Source organism: Symphalangus syndactylus, chromosome 9 (genome assembly GCF_028878055.3).
Source record: "Symphalangus syndactylus isolate Jambi chromosome 9, NHGRI_mSymSyn1-v2.1_pri, whole genome shotgun sequence".
Classification (NCBI taxonomy): Eukaryota; Metazoa; Chordata; class Mammalia; order Primates; family Hylobatidae; genus Symphalangus; species Symphalangus syndactylus.
The window spans coordinates 124,365,296-124,386,656 of record NC_072431.2 but is presented as its reverse complement, the minus strand read 5'-3'; positions in this window follow the sequence as shown (position 1 = coordinate 124,386,656).

Sequence of the window (21,361 nt, the reverse complement as noted above, 5' to 3'; positions counted from 1 at the left end):
CAGACAGGCCTCATTATATCTGCCCGGCATTAACATCAACACAGGCCTTAAGTCTGATAAGAGGCATTTACAATCTATTCTCTCTGGAGCCTGCTACCTGAAGGCTTCATCTGCACAATAAAAACTTTGGTCTCCACAATTCTTCATCTTTTTTTTTTTAAGTTTCGCTCTTTTTGCTGAGGCTGGAGTGTAACGGTGCGATCTCGGCTCACCGCAGCCTCTGCCTCCCAGGCTCAAGCGAATCTCCTGCCTCAGCCTCTCAAGTAGCTAAGATTACAGGCATGCACCACCACGCCCGGCTAATTTTGCATTTTTAGTAGAGATAGGGTTTCTCCATGTTGGTCAGGCTGGTCTCAAACTCCCAAGGTGATCCGCCCACCTCGGCCTCTCAAAGTGCTGGGATTACAGGCGTGAGCCACCGCGCCCAGCCCACAATTCTTTATTTTAACCCAAATATTTCCTTTCTATTGATCCGAGGTCTTTAGATAAACTTAACCAATTGTCAGCCAGAAAAATTTTAAATTTACCTATAACCAGAAAGCCCCACCCTTCAAGTTGTCTCACCTTTCTGAACCAAACCAATGTGTTACTTAAATATATTTGATTGAAGTCTCATGTCTCCCTAAAATGTATAAAACTGAGCCGTACCCTGATCACCTTGGACACATGTTCCCAGGTCCTCCTGATGGCTGTGTTATGGGCCATCATCACTCATACTTCGCTCAGAATAAATCTCTTCAAATATTTTACACAGTTTACTCTTTTCGTCGATACCCCTGAACTTAAAATAAACGTTTAAAAAAAAGAAAGGATAAATTAACGCAGAAAAAAAAAAAAACCTTTTAACTTGCCCGGGGAATATATGCACTAATGGCAGGAAGTCAAAAGATAAACCTTTCCAAATTAAAAAGATTTACTTTAACCAACTCCACGTGCTTATTTCTCTCACTATTACCTCTAAAAACTGAGGGAACCAGTGTTTTATTAATTTCCTAAAAGCCTTGAGGAGTCGTTTAAATGTTAAAAGGCTAAGACCCATTAAGTATTAGTAGATCATTTCTTAATATAAACTAATAAATAACACAATGCAATAGGACTATCTACTGAACTTAATAGCCATGCTAACACTTTGCTACTTGGTTCACCTGCGAAAAATTCAGGAATATAATATAAAACTATTTACAGAGGGATTTTTATTTAGTCATTTTTCTTCTTCCTCTTTTTTTTTTTGACCAATCTCACTCTGTTATCTAGGCTGCAGTTGCCGTGTTAAAACCATAGCTCACTGCCACCTCCACTGGGCCCAGGTGATCTTTTTGCCTCAGCCTCGCAATTAGCTGGGACTACAGGCATTGCGCCGCCACGCCCAGCTAATGCAGAAGGATTTTAAAGAAACTTTTTCATATTTTTGCTTTGACTATGTCCTTTAGTTACTCTCTAGTTTGGTTCAGATTCTCCCAGTCATTGGTCTCATACAGCCAAATAGAGCAAGAACTTAATTTACAAGAAAATAAGAGGTCATATTCAAGAGAAAACCCAATCCACCTGTTCTCAGTTGACCTAGGTTGCTACTATGGAAACAGATAAACCCACAGATACAAATAAGCCACTGTGCTCCACTCAAGAATAGGAACCCCCCTACAATTCCTTTTGCTGAGACTCTTTTCTGATTTAGTGTATTAAAATGTCACTATCAAGTGAATGTAATGTTGTTCTTGTCTTATTAGCTTTTTAAAAATTAAAATAACAATTTTTTCTTATTACAAAAGCAATACTTTGCATTACAGAGAAATCCGAAAATGCAAGATATTCAAAGAAACGAAAATTACCGCAGGTAATTGGGCTTCCTGTTAATAGGTCAGTTGGGACTTGAGTGATTAAATAAAAAAAAAAAGAGAAAAACATCTAGAGATAACTACTTTTTTTTTTTTTTTTTGAGACGGAGTCTTGCTCTGTCACCCAGGCTGGAGTACAGTGGCGCAATCTCGGCTCACTGCAAGCTCCGCCTCCTGGGTTCACACCATTCTCCTGCCTCAGCCTCTCCGAGTAGCTGGGACTACAGGCGCCCGCCACCACGCCCGGCTAATTTTTTTTGTAGTTTTTTAGTAGAGACGGGGTTTCACCGTGGTCTCGATCTCCTGACCTCGTGATCCACCCGCCTCGGCCTCCCAAAGTGCTGGGATTACGAGCGTGAGCCACCGCGCCCGGCCGAGATAACTACTTTTACGCTCAGTATATGTAAGTGATTTGCAAATTGTTCAAACTTGCAAAACTTCTTTAAATGAATCTTATGTAGGTTATCAATACGTAAAACATACAATTAGGAGGTGGATGCCTGAAAACCCAACAGTTTGGTCTGCAAACACCCGCCAAGTTGAGTCCCGAAGCACCTTCTTGGCACCTCACAGTTCTTCAGAATGAAGTTTAAAATCCACTGGGATCTATTATTCTAGAAGTTTTTCCCATGAATAATATTCCTATGTATCACTTTATAAAATGATCATACAATACATGCATTTTTACAGAGAGGAATACTATTTTCACTGCACAATATTACAAATCATAAACTGCTTTCCCACATCAAGATATTCCCTTCTGAGGGGCAGTAAGGATAAACTTCTTTGTACTTGGTCAGGTCATAATTTTTTTGGTTTTTTTTGAGATAAGATCTCACTGTCGGCCGGGCGCGGTGGCTCACCCTTGTAATCCCAGCACTTCGGAAGGCCGAGGCGGGCGGATCACGAGGTCAGGAGATCGAGACCACGGTGAAACCCCGTCTCTACTAAAAAATACAAAAAATTAGCCGGGCATGGTGGCGGGCGCCTGTAGTCCCAGCTACTCGGAGAGGCTGAGACAGGAGAATGGCGTGAACCCGGGAGGCGGAGCTTGCAGTGAGCCGAGATTGCGCCACTGCACTCCAGCCTGGGCGACAGAGCGAGACTCCGTCTCAAAAAACAACAAAAAAAAAGATCTCACTGTCACCCAGGCTGGAGCGCGGTGAGGAGATCATAGCTCACTGCAGCCTCAACCTCGCATGCTCAAGTGATCCTCCCACCTCAGCCTCCCCAGTAGTTTTTGTTTTGGGAGTTTTTTGTTTTGTTTTGTTTTGTTTTCATTGCCCAGACTGGAGTGCAGTGGCATGAACACGGCCCACCACAGCCTCAACCTCCTGGGCTCAAGTGATCCTCCTGTCTCAGCCTCCCAAGTAGCTGGAAATATGTGCTCACGCAGTCACACCTGGCTAGTGGTTTTGTTTTTTGGTTTTATGTTTTTTGTAAAGACGGTGTCTCACCAAGTTGCCCAGGCTACTTTCAAACTCCTGTGCTTAAACGATTCTCCCTCCTTGGCTTCTCAAAGTGCTGGAATTACAGTAGTCAGCCATCTCTTCTTGTCTAAATTTTTAACATTTAGTTTTAATAGTAAACTCTGTTACTTGTTCATATGCCCTTCCTATCTCCTTGGTGGTTAGGGAAAGGCACTATTTTCATCCTTGCTTTAAAATTAACCTATGAACTAAATTCCTTCCATAGTTAACATGGCCTATGGGCAGAGATAAGGAAGGATGTTAACCTAAAATATATAATATATATGAGTGACCATAATATTACTGTTTTTTTAAGTCAAGTTCTTTGAAGTATTATTTATATTCAGTAAAACTACCATTTTTAGTATATAAATTTATGAGTTTTGACAAATACATACAGTCATGTAACAATAATCAAGATATAGAACACTTACACCACCCAAAAAAATTCCTTCATGGTCCTTTGGTGGCAATCCCACCCCTACTCCAGCCTCTGGCAACCACTGATCTACTTTCTATCTCTATACTTTTGGCTATCCCAAAATTCTATTTAAATACTCTCATGCAGGCCGGGCATGGTGGCTCATGCCTGTAATCCCAGCACTTTGGGAGGCCAAGCCAAGTGGATCATTTGAGGTCAGGGGTTTGACATCAACCTGGCCAACATGGTGAAACCCCATCTCTACTAAAAATACAAAAAGTAGCCAGTCGTGATGTACACATCTGTAATCCCAGCTACTTGGGAGGCTGAGGCAGGAGAATTGCTTGAAACCGGGAGGTGGATGTTGCAGGAGCTGAGATCACGCCACTGCACTCCAGCCTGGGTGACAGAGTGAGACTCCATCTAAAAAATAATAATAATAAATACACTCATGCAGATTTATTTCATTCATCATGCAGGCTTATTTCATTCAGCATGATGCTTTTGAGTTTGATCCAAGTAGTGGTGTATACCAATAGCCTGCCCATTCCTTTTTATCACTGAGTAGTATTCTATCACATGGAAGAACCACAATTTGTTCCTCCATTGAAGGACATGTAGGTTGTGTTTCCATCTTGGGTGATTACAAATAAAGCTGGTGTAAACATTCATGTACACGTCTTTATGTGACTATAAGTTTTTGTTTTTGACTTTGTTTTTGTTTTGAGCCAGAGTCTCACTCTGTCGCCCAGGTTGGAGTGCAGTGGCACAATCTCTACTCACCTCAACCTTCACCTCCCAGGTTCAAGAGATTTTCCTGCCTCAGCTTCTCAAGTAGCTGGGACTACAAGCATGCGCCACCACGCCTGGCTAATTTTTAAATTTTTATTTATTTATTATTTATTTATTTATTGAGATGGAGTCTCACTCTGACGCCAGGCTGGAGTGCAGTGGTGCAATCTCAGCTCACTGCAACCTCACCTCCCAGGTTCAAGTGATTCTCCTGCCTCAGTCTATCGAGTGGCCAGGACTACAGGCACCCACCACCACACCTGGTTAATTTTTGTATTTTTAGTAGAGATGGGGTTTCACCATGTTGGCCAGGCTGGTCTCGAAATCCTGACCTCGTGATCCGTCTGCCATGGCCTCCCAAAGTGGTGGGATTACAGGCATGAGCCACCATGCCTGGCCTAATTTTTGTATTTTTAGTAAAGACGGGGTTTCCCCGTGTTGGTCAGGCTGGTCTTGAACTCCTGACTTCAGGTGATCTGCCTGCCTCAGCCTCCGAAACTGCTAGTATTACAGGCATTAGCCACCATGCCCAGCCGTGACTATAAGTTTTTATTTCTCATGGGTAAACACCTAGGGCTGGAATTACTGGATTGTGTGGTGTATCACTCAGGGTTATCCAGAGAAAAATTATCAATGGGATATAAATATATATAGGAGATATATATCTCCTATATATCTACACATCTATCTATATCTGTATCTATCTATATATTATACACATATACGTATATGTGTGGGTATTCACACACACACACACACACACACACACACACTTACAGAGAGAGAAAGAGAGATTTATTTTAAGGATTGGTTCAAGGGCCGGGCACAGGGGCTCACGCCTGTAATCCCAGCACTTTGGAATGCTGAGGAGTGAGGATCACTTGAGACTAGGAGTTTGAGATGAGCCTGGGCAACAAAGTGAGACTACATCTATACAAAAAAATTTTTTTAGTTAGCTGGGCATGATGGTGCATGCTGGTAGTCCCAGCTTCTCAGGGGGCTAAGGTGGGAGGATCTTGAGCCCAGGAGTTTGAGGCTGCAGTGAGCCATAATCACGACACTATACTGAGACTCTGTCTCAAAAGAAAAAAAAAGGATTGGTTTGCACAGTTGTGGGGACCGGCAAGTCCAAAATTTATAGGGCAGACCAGCAGGCTGGAAATTCAGGTAAGAGTTTGATATGGTTTGCCTGTGTTCCCAAATCTCATCTTGAATTGTAGCTTCCATAATACTCACATGTCATGGGAGGGACCCAGTGGGAGGTAACTGAATCATGGGTACTCATTTTTCCTGTGCTGTTCTATTGATAGTGAATAAGTCTCACAAGAACTGAGGGGTTTTTTTGTTTTTTTTTGGTTTTTTTTTTGACACAGTCTCGCTCTGTCGCCCAGACTGGAGTGCGGTGGCACGATCTCGGCTCACTGCAACCTCCGCCTCCCAGGTTCAAGTGATTCTCCTGCCTCAGGCTCCCAAGTAGCTGGGATTACAGGCACCTGCCACCATGCCCGGCTAATTTTTTGTATTTTTAATAGAGATGGAGTTTCACCATCTTGGCCAGGCTTGTCTTGAACTCCTGACCTCATGATCCACCCACCTCAGCCTCCCAAAGTGCTGGGATTACAGGCTTGAGCCACCACGCTCGGTCAAGATCTGATAGTTTTATAAAGGGCAGTTCTCTTGCACAGGTTCTCTTGCCTGCTGCTATGTGGGACATGACTTTGTCCCTCCTTTGCCTTCTGCCATGATTGTGAGTCCTCCCCAGCCATGTGGAACTGTGAGTCCATTAAACCTCTTTTTCTTTGTAAATTGTCCAGTCTTGGGTATGTATTAGCAGCATGAGAATGGACTAACACAGAGTTGATGCAGTTTTGAGTCCAAAATCTACCAAGGAGGCCAGGAGCCTGAAAGGTCAGGCAAGGTTTCTGCGTTGCAGTCTTGAGGCAGAACTGCTTCTTATTTGGGGAAACTTAGCTTTTGCTCTCAAGGTCTTCCAATGATTGGATGAGGCCCACCCATCATTAGGTAAGATCATCAGCTTTACTCAAAATCTACTGATTGTAAATGTCAATCAAATCTTTAAAATATCTTCATAGCAACATCTATACTGATGTTTGACCAAAGAACTGGGTACTATAACGTAGTAAAGTTGACATATAAAATTAACCATCACATATGGGCCAGCACAGTGGCTCACACTTGTAATCCCAGCACTTTGGGAGACTGAGATGGGAGAATGGCTTGAGGTCAGGAGTTCAAGACCAGCCTAGGCAACATAGTAAGACTCCATAGCTACAAAAAAAAAAAAAAAAAATTTAATTAGCTGGACATGGTGGGATGTGTCTGTAGTCCCAGTTATTTGGGAGACTGAGGTTGGAGGATCTCTCGAGCCTGGGAGGTTGAGGCTGCCCTGAGTCATGCTCACACCACTGCATTCTAGCCTGGGTGATAGCACAACCCTGTCTCAAAAAAATAAAAATTAAATTAGATCAAATTAACCATCACATATGGTGAGTGTGTTTAACTGCCAAATTGTTTTCCAAAGTGGCTGTCCCCTTTTCTTTCTCACCTGCAATGTATGAGTGTTCATGTGAGTGATTATTTATAAACATTCTTTTAGCCAAAACTCTTATATCATTTGCTATAGCATTGGGATATAAAAAATAAGTCAACCTTACTGTACAAAAGGGAAAATAATTTTCTCTCTATCCTTTGTAGTTCTTGGTTGGGACAGAGTGACAGATATCTGTAGCCAAACACAGATTAACAAACAGGTTTATTAACGTGTACATAGGAGATATCTGTTGAAATTGGTAAATCTCAAACAGATAGCTTTAAATTTAGTCTTAAATACCATCGTGTGCTGAAACGAAGAAAGAATGATATTGGGAAGGCCGGTTATGTGGAGATGCTCAGGAAAAACAAAGATAAGGTTTGTTATGCAGATTTCAGCCAGGCCTTCTCCATTTATACACATCTTAGTGGCTTTGTCATCCATCTCTTCCTGGTACAGAGAAGGAGGCACTCTTAAAAATGGAGATTCCCTTTATAGATATAAATTTCTCTTACAAAACGGTAACTTCTAGTATCTGTTTTCAGAATTTCTCCTGTGTTGCAGTTTCTCAAAATAATCAGCTCAAAATAATCCTTATGCCAAAAACCATATTTTAGAGCAGCATATTCTGGTCCTCAGCACTGCCATCAAGAATTTGTTTGTAAACAAACATCCAGTACGAGTGTTTTGACTTTTAAGTGTTGACATTAGGAGGAAATATATTTATTGTAACATAAGTTAAAAAGGGTAAGTAAGCTGTTTAATGTTACATCACTAATAAACCTGGCTTACTAGCTAATATGTCTCATCCTTCAAAGGCTGGCAAGTATTTTAAAATCTAACCTACCTTAGGCATGCCCTCAGCAGAAGCCAATATCTTAATTAGAAGCAACAAGTCAAAAAACCTAAATGGTGTTAAAGAGCACCCGCTTCCCAGACATTTGTTCTTATTTTCCTCCCCAGTAGGAGATGTTAGCTCTTATTATTTTAAATATGCTTTTATTTTTTTAAAAGATGGAATTCACAGCTCAAGAGGAGAAAGAAAATTTGCCTTCCCCAATCCTTTTGTATGTTTGCTTTTAATGAAAAGTGAGGGGTTTATGTAAATCGGCTGTGACTCCTCAGGTATGAGTAGAGGCTAAGAACAGCTACTCTTGTTCTTCAATAGAAAGATGCTTAGCTCCATTCACACTCAGACAGTCATCTTGTTACCATGGTAACACCATCCCTCATTCTCACAGGAGCTTTGCCTGCATCTGCTGATGGAAGGGTATTGCCACATTTGCATCAGAAATTAAATAATACTTTCCAGGACAGATTGCACACAAGGGCTGGGGTCACAGGGATCACCAGTATGGCCTTGATAGAGGTGAGCAGAATTAGTCCAATGGTTACGGTATTTCTCTTTAGCATCATTTCCCAAAAAAGAATGGAAAATTGATGACTCAGAACTTAGTAAGCTTGTTGATTAGCAGGGTACCAAGTGGGAGTATTCTCTCCAAAGTAACAACAAAGAGCAGGAGCTTTCAGCAGCAAGCCTGCCAGGTTTTCAGGACTGATTCCCGCTGTGCCTCTCAGGGCCCAGCCCCACACTGCCTCAGAAACCTTCTTACATTGTAGGCAGCTGCTTGTTCGGGATTTCTCTCTCTCTCTCTCTCTCTCTGGAGCCCACCTCTATCTTCTGCCTTCATTCTCATCTGTTGGCCTTCATTTCTTCTTAGGCTTGTTTTATAGTGACTGCTTGCCCAGTGATCAGTTCGTCCTGCTGGTGGACTTTGCCCCAGGATCCTTCCCCTACCCCCACCCTATCACTGGAGGTGGTTGCTGTGATGTCTGGGAAAGGAGGCCTGCCAATTCCTCTTCCTGGCACTCGTTCTCCTGGTTTCTCCCTTCCTCTTGTCCTCTTCCTCATTCCCTACTCCCACACTTCCTTTTACTCTCTCTCTCCTGTTTTTCCTTTGCTTCTCCTCTTCTCAACCTAAAACTTAGCACCCTCCAAAACACAGCCACACACATTTCACCCGACTGGTGACACCGTAAATCAAAAAGACAATTCTAAGGCCCCCCAAAACCATCTGAATGGACTTCCTCCTTGGCCAGGGCACATGTTCTCAGGATCTCACGAGGGCTGTGTCACAGGCCATGGTCACTCATATTTGGCTCGGAATAAATCCCTTAAATAATTATTGTTGACTCTTTTTGTTGACAGTAATTTGGTGCCTCAGAGAAGACTCAGGACCCCGAAGGAGTTGCCCAAACTCGGAGCTAAGGTACTAGCAGGGAACCACTGAAGCCTCCCTGACTTCGAGCTTCTCCAACCAGTGGAGCTGACGAGTCCTCCTGAGCCCTGGACCTTGCTTTGGTTGATGGTCCTTAATTTATTCTGAGCAGACTTTTTTCTCTGAGGAAGTTATTGTTTAGAATTTTTTTTTTTTTTTTTTTTTTTTTTTTTTTTTTTGTTTGAGACGGAGTCTTACTCTGTCGCCCAGGCTGGAGTGCAGTGGCACGATCTCGGCTCACTGCAAGCTCCGCCTCCTCCCGAGTTCATGCCATTCTCCTACCTCAGCCTCCTGAGTAGCTGGGACTACAGGCACACACCACCACGCCCAGCTAATTTTTGTATTTTTAGTAGAGATGGGGTTTCACCATCTTGGCCAGGATGGTCTCGATCTCTTGACCTCAAGATCTGCCCGCCTCGGCCTCCCAAAGTGCTGGGATTACAGGCATGAGCCACCACGCCCACACCCAGCCTGTTTAGGATCTTACTTCTAGTTCGGAGGTACATTCTAACTGGTCTTCTCCATTACTTTTTCTTCCAAAAGTAATCTTGATTTGGCTTGCCTGTGCATATTTGCCTGGGGAACTGAAATGTTGTTTTCATAGGTAAATAAGAGACTGAGTGTCCTCAGCTCTGAAGAGAAAGGCCATTTTGTTCCTCCCAGCCAAAAAGCACTCCTGGGTGACAGGGGACCACATGGGAATGTCTGTGGAGTTGACCCCCGTGACATGCAGCGGCCTTCAGGGAACCCCCAGCAAAATCAGTTTAAAAAGGGCTTGTCCAGGAAGTGCATATAGGACCTGGTCACTCCGTGCTTCGAACCCTCCCAGAGGTGCTTAGACCTCTGGAGAGAGAAACTGAGACATGTAAGGGTGTCAGCAACTCTGTGGTGACACTGTGGAGTCCAACCTACAACCAGCACACTTAACCCAACACACTGAACTCTAGGCCACAGCTCAGCTCCTCCTTTTCAAGAAAAAAAAAGTGGGAAACAATCTAAGAATGAGGGAAAAACAAGGAGAATGACAGCTTTCAGGCGCTCTGTTGGTTTTACGGTGCCACCCCTTGCAAGTGTTTGTATAAAATGAACATATTAGGGTCTTTCTGCACATTTACATCAAGGAAAAAGAGCCCAAAGTTTGACCTGTAATTATAGGGTTTCTAAGTTCTCTTTTTCTCTATTTTCTTTTCTGCCTTCTTTAAATCCAGTGTTTTTTTCTTTTTTAAAAAAATTAAAAATAATTTATTTTGATATAGGGTCTCACGATGTCACCCAGGCTGGTCTTAAACTCTGAGGCTCAAGCAGTCCTCCCACCTCAGCTTCCCAAAGTGCTGGGATTACAGGCATGAGCCACCATGCCTGGCCTACAATTTTATGTTTAACTTGGCAATTAAATCTATTTTAATTTCCCTCTAGCACACTAGAATTTTTCTCTCTACTTTCATTTTCCACCTAAGAGTTGTTTTCTTTAACATGCAAATTTAGGGCTATTTAGCTGACAACTGCCTTGGGTAATGAAAGAGGTTATCAAGAATTTGGAAGTCTGAAATAGGAAAAAAAGAGGCCTTATGTATCTATAAAATGTACTTCTATCCTCATGCCTAATATTTCTATGTATTTATGTGTCATGTATATAATGTTTCACTACTAAAAATATATAAAAGAGCTCTAATTAATTGGCTTAAAGAAAAATAAAAACACTTAAATACTGTATTAGAAAAAAATAGAGACTTTAAGTCTAATGCTTTTCCAGGATCATGTGACTTAAATAAAATCTTTAACAAATAAGCAGGTTTTAAAATATTTGTATAATAATATAAATGTCTTAAGAATTGTTAGCATTTTTATTTGCATTTATTGATCAAGTGCTTTCATGCTTGTCCCTGCAGAATAGTACAAGGTGTCAGGATTTGCCATAGGGTTATCAGATTACAAACCTAGCCCAAAGCAGAATGATCTTTGCTCATGTAATTTTTTTTTTTTTTTTTTTTGAGACACAGTCTCGACGTGTCACCCAGGCTGGAATGTAGTGGCACGATCTCTGCTCACTGCAAGCTCTGCCTCCCAGGTTCGCGCCATTCTCCTGCCTCAGCCTCCTGAGTAGCTGGGACTACAGGCGCCCACCACATCGCCCAGCTAATTTTTTGTATTTTTAGTAGAGACGGGGTTTCACCGTGTTAGCCAAGATGGTCTTGATCTCCTGACCTCGTGATCTGCCTGCCTTGGCCTCCCAAAATGCTGGGATTATAGGCGTGAGCCACTGCACTCAGCCTACTTGTGTAATTTTTGATAAATAAAACCTGTAACATTGTGGGTTTAATGAAAACAGCTAAATCCTGAGTTATTGGTAAAAATACCCTTATTTAAGCATACATTTTCTTACTTAGGTAAACACTTGAACTTCATAGTTTATAAAATTGGTTAACAGGGAATTAACTTTAAATGATGACTATCACAATTTTCATAAATAATCTAGGTAAACTATTAAATAAATTAATCAAGTAAATGTAATGAAATAAATGCTTGTATATGAACTTGTCATATAATTTCGAAACTAAGGTTATATTAAATAATAGATATTAATTAAAGGTCTGGGTAATTTTTCAATTTAAAAATTATAGAAAACCTTTTTTTAAACGTGTTTTTATCAAAAGGTAAACATTTCTGTCTGATTCAAACCTTACTTAAAGGTTATGTACATAACAAGGTAAAAGGAACCAGGAAATAAGAGATGGAAAGAAAGTTACAGCTATGAAGAGATATTTCTGGTAAGAAAGGCAAAAAACAAAAGCAATTTTATATGAGAAAGAACCTTGTAAGGTGAGATTTTGTCCTAAAATAACATGACTGATTGTTCAAGAGAGATATTTAGGACAAAACAGTCCAAGCATGTCATGGATGGTCTATTCATAACAAAGTTAGTAAAAATAAATTTGTTTTTTTTTTCAAAAAAAATTTGTATAATTTGGTTGGATATAATTTTTTTTAATTATCATAGTCCTTTTAGAGAGACGGGTCTTTGTTATTAAAAATACAGTAATATGCTGGGCGCAGTGGCTCACGCCCATAATCCCAGCACTTTGGGAGGCCAAGGCAAGCAGATCACGAGGTGAAGAGATCAAGATCATCCTGGCTGACATGGTGAAACCCCATCTCTGCTGAAAAATAGAAAAATTAGCTGGGCGTGGTGGCATGCGCCTGTAATCCCAGCTACTTGGGAGGTTGAGGCAAGAGAATTACTTGAACCTGGGAGGCAGATGTTGCAGTGAGCCGAGATCACGCTACCACCCTCCAGCCTGGCAACAAAGTGACACTTCGTCTCAAAAAAAAAAAAAAATCAATTAAAAAAATAAAAATACACTAATACAAAACTAAAGAATTGGTTAAAATAAGATTTTACAGCAATAAAAAACTAAAGAATTGTTAAAATAAGATTTTATTTAAAATACTTTTTCTTAATGCAAGAAGTTTTCAATTTTCAAATTCTATAATGTTTCTTTGAAATTCTTCAAATTGATATCTCAGAAGTTCAGTTCTTTTTTGAAAAGACCTTGGATGGTAACTCTCCTTCGCTTTTGGTTAGCTCCTGTAGCTTTTTTAAATTAATAATCCAAAGGAAGGACGAACATTTTCAAAAACAGGCAAATGAAAAATCTTTTGAGCCTGCCTTTTTACTCTGTGTAACTGTTATATCTCTATCATGTTATATCTCTATCATGTCGAAGAGATATTTCACTACCAAATTATATGAAAGAGCTAATCAGTTGACTTTTTTTAAAAAAGTAGTGCTTATCAGATTGGTAGAGGGTATCTCAGATGCTTTTAATTCACATAACCTTAGCAATCTCTGGTAAGATTAATTTGGTAAATTTAATCTCAAAATTGTCTTGCAGTTTAAAATCTTAAAGTCATGTTAAACCCTCAAATTTTTCACTGGAAATCTGGGTTACTAAGAGTTAAAATAGTAGGAGCATAAAATATGTTTTTGGTGAAGCTTATAAAACACAAGGATGTGGCTTTTGCTAAAGAAAATGTAGGGTTTTTCTTTCTAGTTAAGAGACTATTCAACAGTTGCTTTAAAATAATGGAAAAATTATACAGACAAAACTAAGTGGATAAAAAGAAAAATTAAACCAGGGCAATGAATGCTACAACTCTGAGTATGGCTACCAAGAAGATAGTAAATGGGGGGGAAGGGAAAACCAAGTAACTATTAAAACCAGAGGGTATAAAGTAAAGGAATGGTTTCATTTTGTAAATTGGTATCACCAGCTTCTTGAGAAATTTTACTATAATGGATTGTAAAAATAACTACTTTAAGGACAAAATCTTTAATTTTAAATGCTACAGAATGTAAGAGCTTGTTTGGGTTGATGCAGGACACACAGCTCACTATTGAACAATCACTGAACATATGTGATCCACATGCGTAGGGGGTTATCCCTGAGAGAACAACCAGCCTAGTGAACCAGGTAGACACCATTGTAAAGTCTCTTTGCCCTGAGAAGGGAACTGCCCAACTCTCCCTACAAAATACCAAGTGGAGCACTCCAGATGAAGTTGTTAATATGCTTCATGTGCAAGCCATGTTGGACTGGCCTTATAATGACTGGGATATCCTCCCACCGAATATGCCTATTACTCAGGTCATGGTAAATTTTTGGCGGGGAGGATTCCTCTTTTACATGGGTGCCCCTCCTGCAGAATCGTAAGACTGTTTGAGAAGCCTTATCAAATTTGCTGTCTTTCATGGGTCTTACATATGCAACTCCCTGCTGGGAACCCAAACCCTTTTCCACCAGAAAAGGTAAAATGGTCTGGATGTAGAAGAAAAAAGTTCCTGGAACTGAAGTATAAAAACATACAGGTTAATAGAATTAGGAAATTTAAGACGTTGAAACAGGCTTTATGTAAGGTAATTGTAATCTCTTTACCTAAATGTCTTATGAAAATGAATATTGTATCTAACCGGGGGATCTTTACCCTATCTAGTACTATAAAACTGAAGGCATGTAAATCTGCCCTCTTGGGAAATGTTAATTGGACATGCTAAACAGGAACTAGTAAGGTTGCTTGAGCCCACAAAATATAGTGTAGTCGGGACAAATCCTCCATTTCATAGCCCTTTGTGGAGCATTTTTTGGTTGGGGCTGATGGCAAAAGACTGTGAGTAGTTCCCAGTGACAAAAACTGGACTAAAGAATTTCCACTTGAGGGGCATTTACTGCCTTGCTATGAAGTGTTAACTGAAGCTATCCCTATGCTAATGGAAATAATGGTGCCCAAAAGATTTCTGTGATAAAACAGAAGTGGCTTACATAGGATCTTGCTACCTGGGGATGCAAGGAGGAGAGACTCATGAGCGGGGAGCCTCTTTTCCTCAGGACTAATTCTAACTATGCGAGGAGCTGCTAGATTCTACAGTGCCTGATAGGCAGCTCTCATGAGCTGTTTGGCCTGTGAATGGCATTACGAACAGACATCTTATTTGAAATCTGCTGCTCTGGTTAAAGAAAGTTCAAGAAACTCTTTTCCTTTTGAATTATTTCTGTGAAGTATGGTTTTGTAAGCAAATTTGCCTTTCTCCCTGGTTCTCCAAAATTCGAATTGTAATTTTGTGACAATATAGTTATTTGTGTAAGTTTAGTAAGAGTTTTAAAAACAGAACAATTGGAGACACTGGTTATTTTATCAAGACTTTAACTAAAATAACATATTTTTAGGTAAAGTTCCAGCAAAGCCAACTTAAAAGGGGCCTATATGGCCAATCAATTCTTGCTGCATTTTATGCAAATAATCAGGCCAAGCATAATAAGCCTAAAACTTACTTTGTACATAAATTAGTCTATAATTTCTCTTCGATAGAAAAAAGGGGGGGCTAGAGAAGGAGAGATTGTTTCTAAGAAAAGATATAACTAGATTTCAGCCCTAACTTTTGTTGTTTGGTTTGTTTTGTTTTTGAATACAGATTTCAAGAATTATTTCTTGGCTATGATAATCCTCTAGAGAGTTCCAGATTATAATTTTTCTTCATATCTTTACTTGGTACCTTAATGGAATAGGTTCCTTTTTCTATTCTAACACACACATACTCTTTTGATTGTCAAAATAATGATGTTATTTATCTCTCCTTGTTTTACTTCCAAGGAAACCAAAATTGTGGTATTCTGAAAAGCAGAGATGCGAATCTCCCTCATTTGGCATCCCACTGGGCCCAATCTGTTTTTCACTGCAAATGTTCTGATTCTAAAACTGTACAAACACCCCCCCTCTAGGCCCAGGGACTGTGTGGAAGAGGTGGGCACATGAGATTGTAATGGCCGGTTTTGAGGGATAGAATTAGGTCAAGGTCAGATCATCCAAATCAAGGAGGGGTACAAACGTGCCTAAACAGCTGGTAAAATAAGGGACTTTGCCTCCTAAGCTGTTATGCATCACTTTTGCATCCTCCCCAAACATAAAGTACTTTCTGCTTCCCACAGACTTAAAAGAAAATATTTACTGACAGGATGAAGATACTTTGTGACAAAGCCTCCTGGGTATAATACTCCCAGTTATGAGTTATGAAGATTGATATTTTTTATAATTTTTTTCAGAACAATGCTTATGTTTTGTATAGCTAGTTGTCATAAGTCTGTAACCTAAATCCAAGCTTTCAGTAGCTCAGCGCCTGAAAGTTAAAGTCAGTTTTGTAACTTTGCCTTCAGTTTTTGTTTGTTGGCTTTTTACATAAAATAGTAATTTTAAGAGGTAATGAATGACTGTCCACATCCATTCCTATCTGGCCTAGAACAATTAATTGCCTACAAGTCTTTTGACTCTAAAGTGCCTCGGCCATAGAGAGTCCTACCGAGGGACAGGATGGACCCAGGGCAGGTAGCCCTGCCACCCCAGCAACGCTAAGGGACAAAATAAAGATTTGCTGGCCTTTGATGTTGCCTCTGGCTAATCTTGGCCAGAAGGGAGAGAATGTAAACCAAAAATAAAATTCTAAGGCCCCCCAACCATCTGAATGGACTTTTTCCTTGGCAAAGGCACATATTCTCAGAATCTCCTGAGGGCTGTGTCATGGGCCATGGTCACTCATATTTGGCTCAGAATGAATCTCTTTAAATATTTTACAGAGTTTGACTCTTCGTCGACAACACTCAGGGCTATTGTGGATGGTCAGGCCCCAAACTCCATACCATAGACACAGACGCAAATATAACATCCTAGGAAAAAAATATCCATTGCCAAAAGATGTAAATTTTTCACAGACATAAGCCATATGTTGCAGAGCCCATACCAGTCTGTGGCCAGGAATGAAGTCCCATTAACATGAATAACCTTGTCTGGCTAGATCATTCAAATATCCACATCCCCCTTCTTCCTTACCAACTAAAACCCAAGTTTATTAAGTGCAGCAGTGTGTTAAGCTACAAAAAACTACTTTCTCAGCTTCTTTTCAAAGGACAACTGATGAGATATGAGTGGTGATTCTTGGGGTGGGACTTCAGAGAAAGCTCTTCAAGGAGGGCTGATTAGCTGAGACACACTTTTTTGCATTTTCCCCTTTGTTATGGGATGAATTAGGTGTCCTCACCCACCCCCCTCCAAAGGTGTGTGTTAAAGTCCTAATCCCCAGTATCTCAGAATGTGACTATATTTGGAGATAGAACTTTTAATGAGGTAATTAAGTTAAAATGAAGTCATTAGGGTGGGTCCTACTCCAGTATGATTGGGAGCCGTATAAGAAGAGGAAATCAGGACACAAACAGGTATTGAGGGAAGACCATGTGAAGACACACGGAGGCCATCTACAAGTCAAACAGAGAGGCCTCGGAAGAAACCAACCCTAATGTCACCTTGATCTTGGACTTCCAGCCTCCAGAACTGTGAAAATAAAATTCTCGCCCAGTTTGCATTAGTTTGTTATGGCAGCCCTAAAAATGAATACCCCCTCCTCCATCTCCCTGCCTCAAAGTGGATATGATAGAAGGAGCTACAGCATCATCTTGAAACCATGAAAAAGCTTGTGCTCCTTGTTAAGGATGTGGAGCAGAAAGCTGGAATCAACTCAGGACATGAATGATGCTATAGAGCCACTCTCGCCTGAATTGTTTAGGCCTCTGTAATTTCAGCCAATGATTTGGCTGTCATTAACAGTGAATTGCAATTCATAATGAATACACCTGGTTACTGATTTTGCCTTTTATATTTAGACAGGATCTCTAACTCTCCTTACAAAAATATCATCCCTTCACCCTGATTTGCTAGGACTCCTCAAAAGAGAGCCTCTCATGCAGTAGCCTGCCCACTCCAGGTTTTTCATCTCTTTCTTCACCTTGCACTTGTACACTTGTACCTTGCACTGGCCATTCCAGCACTGGGGGGTCTTCCTTGTCGCCACTGCTAATGACACCTTTGAGAGATCTCTAAGCTGACCTCAAAGGTGCTATCACCCAAACCTAAACCTGATACCAGAGCAGGCTGACCTCTGCCTCCATCAGTGCCACAATCTGCCACCAGGTCCTGAAGGCCCAGTTCTTCACATCCTCAAAGTCTCTCAACAAATCAGCTCCTCCAGCTTCAGGCTCAGCCCAGGCCAGAGATCTGGGCAGGAGCACACACCATACTCATCTCTGGTCTGCGTCCCTCTCTCTTCTCTGCCCTTCAAAACTCCTCTCTTCTTCAATTACAAGGTAAAGTCATCTTGTATTCACTTTTCCTTTTCCCTAAATATTTGCACCAGCAGAAGCGTTCATGGAAATCACTTACACTTAAATAAAAATAATCCAAATACCCTTAAATACCAAATTCCAGACCTCTCCTATAATATCCATGGGAATGCCCAATTGTAAAAAGGGCTAGAATTGCCAATTACTGTAGTAACTCTAGTGGAAGGGGTATATCTGTGAAAAGAAAACGAGAACTCAGGACACCAAACTCACTATGCCAAAGGAAAAAGTTAAGCTTCAGAACTGAGTCAATGCGAAAATTGCCTTCCTTTCATTCCCAAACAGATAGCTGTAATTTCACATGCTTATTTTTTCTTATGTAAAATGTAGATTTACTGAGCCAAGAGGAATGCATAACTGACTCCTCCCCTTTCTCTTCACATGTAAAATGTAGATTCACGGAGTGCTAATCAGAGTTTCACAAGAATATAACCACTTGCCTCATTGCCTACCCCTCCTTTTTTTTTTTCACTTTCTTCATCCTCCTGTTTGCTCTTTCCTATTTAAATACCAAAGTTTCCAAAACTCTTTTTGAAAAAAGCACAGGACACAGATCCTGCTGTGACTTGTGTTTGTTGCCTCCCAGCCCCAGGCACATCCTCAACCTTGGCAAAATAAACCTCTAAATTGATTGAGATCTGCCTCGGTCACTTTTTGGTTTACATGTCTATGAGAGCCTGAAAGTGTTTTTGAGCAATCTGAAAGTTCACACTGTCTTCTCTTCCTAAGAACCAATTATATCAGAGCAAGGGTAGAAAGCATTAAAAGGTTTCTCAGTTGGTTCACCTTTTTTCCCTTGAATTTTGGGCAGTCACTTCACTGATCTTGTTATTTTCCAGCTGGATTCTTTCCATCTTAAGAAATCTCTTTTCTTGGCTGGAGAGAAACACACACTAGAAGGTTCACAGTAGCTCTCTCATGGAGGAGGAATTTGCAATTGTTATTTCTTCTTTATATGTTCCTGTAATTTCCAAAGTTTTTATGATGAGACACATGAAGTGCTGAAAATAGAAAAATGCTGTTTCTAAAAAGAAGAAAATCTGTTTTCATTTTACATTTATCGTTATTAAAACCCAATTCAAATAATTGGACATTTCTATTTTTTCCTTCCTGGATGAAAAAATTAATGTCTAAGCAGCTTGCATTCATTAATACCACTAACGTGATGATTATTCTCTACCCTCCTTAATACTGAAGAATTTCCCTCCACATTTTGCATCCTAGTTAAGTTAGATTTTTAAAGAAAGTATGAACATAACTTTAGCAATCTAAATCATAGAATTAAAAATAAAAATTCTGGCTCTCGCCTGTAATCCCAGCACTGTGGGAGGATGAGGTGGGTGGATCACGAGGTCAGGAGATCGAGACCATCTTGGCCAACATGGTGAAACCCCGTCTCTACTAAAAATACAAAAATTAGCTGGCCGTGGTGGCATGTGCCTGTAGTCCTAGCTACTCAGGAGGCTGAGGCAGGAGAATTGCTTGAACCCGTGTTATATATAAAGCTTCAGTGCCGCAAAAGAAATAGCACTAGAATATAAAATTTTCTTTTTAATTCTCAGCAAGGCAAGGTACTTCTATAGAAGGGTGCGCCCTTACAGATGAAGCAATGGTGAGCACGCACTTGGACAAGGGAGGGGAAGGGGTTTTTTTTTTTTTTTTTTTTCTTTGAGACTGAGTCTTGCTCTGTCACCCAGGCTGGAGTGCAGTGGCACGATCTCGGCTCACTACAAGCTCTACCTCCCGTGTTCATGCCATTTTCCTGCCTCAGCCTCCTGAGTAGCTGGGACTACAGGTGCCCGCCACCACGCCTGGCTAATTTTTTTGTATTTTTAGTAGAGACGGGGTTCCACCGTGTTAGCCAGGATGGTCTCGATCTCCTGACCTCATGATCCACCCACCTCGGGCTCCCAAAGTGCTGGGATTACAGGCATGAGCCACCGTGCCCTGCCAGGGGAAGGGGTTCTTTTTTTTTTTTTTTTTTTTTTTTTGAGACAGAGTCTCGCTCTGTCGCCCGGGCTGGAGTGCAGTGGCGCAATCTCGGCTCACTGCAAGCTCCGCCTCCCGGGTTCACGCCATTCTCCTGCCTCAGCCTCCGAGTAGCTGGGACTACAGGCGCCCGCCACCGCGCCCGGCTAATTTTTTGTATTTTTTAGTAGAGACGGGGTTTCACCGTGGTCTCGATCTCCTGACCTCGTGATCCGCCCGCCTCGGCCTCCCAAAGTGCTGGGATTACAAGCGTGAGCCACCGCGCCCGGCCTGGGAAGGGGTTCTTATCCCTGACCCACGTGGCCCCTGCTGCTGTGTTGTTCCCCTATTGGCTAGGCTAAACTAATTCTGATTGGCTAATTTAAAGAGAGTGACAGGGTGAGTGGTTTGGTGGGAATTTTGGTTATGACAGAGTAGGCAATAGGAATGAGACAGGGTGGAGCAGGTGATTGAAATGAGTCAGGGTGGAGCAGGTAATCAAAAAAGGTTGCTTTATGAGGAAGTTAAGTTTAAAAGTAGAAGGCAAAGAATTTTTTTTTTTTTTTTTTTTTTTTTTTTTTTTTTTTTATTTGAGACGGAGTCTCGCTCTGTTGCCCAGGCTGGAGTGCAGTGGCGCAATCTCGGCTCACTGCAAGCTCTGCCTCCCAGGTTCACGCCATTCTCCTGCCTCAGCCTCTCTGAGTAGCTGGGACTATAGGCGCCCGCCACCACGCCCGGCTAATTTTTTTTTGTATTTTTTAGTAGAGACGGGGTCTCGATCTCCTGACCTCGTGATTCGCCCGCCTCGGCCTCCCAAAGTGCTGGGATTACAAGCGTGAGCCACCGCGCTCGGCCGAAGGCAAAGAATTGAACATACTGACATATTGATTCTTTGAAAAGAAATTTAGAACTCCTATCTAACAACCAGGAGGCGGAGGGTGCAGTGAGCCAAGATTCCGCCACTGCACTCCAACCCGGGCAACAGAGCAAGATTCCCGTCAACATGCATCCGTATGAAGAGACCACCAAACAGTCTTTGTGTGAGCAATGAAGCTTTTTAATCACCTGCGTGCAGGTGGGCTGAGTCCAAAAAGAGAGTCAGCCAAAGGTTGGTGGGATTATTATTAGTTCTTTTTTTTCTAATTTGCAAAAACTGCTTTTTTTTTGCACACAAAACAATAAACATTTTCTAAAAATACATACAAACAAAAAGATGCATATCAAACATATTAGGAAGGTTGCATATGGGAAGATGGGGAATAGAAATGGGGGGTGGGAATTAAAGAAAATAAATGAGAGAGGGACTTTGTATGGATCAATGATAAT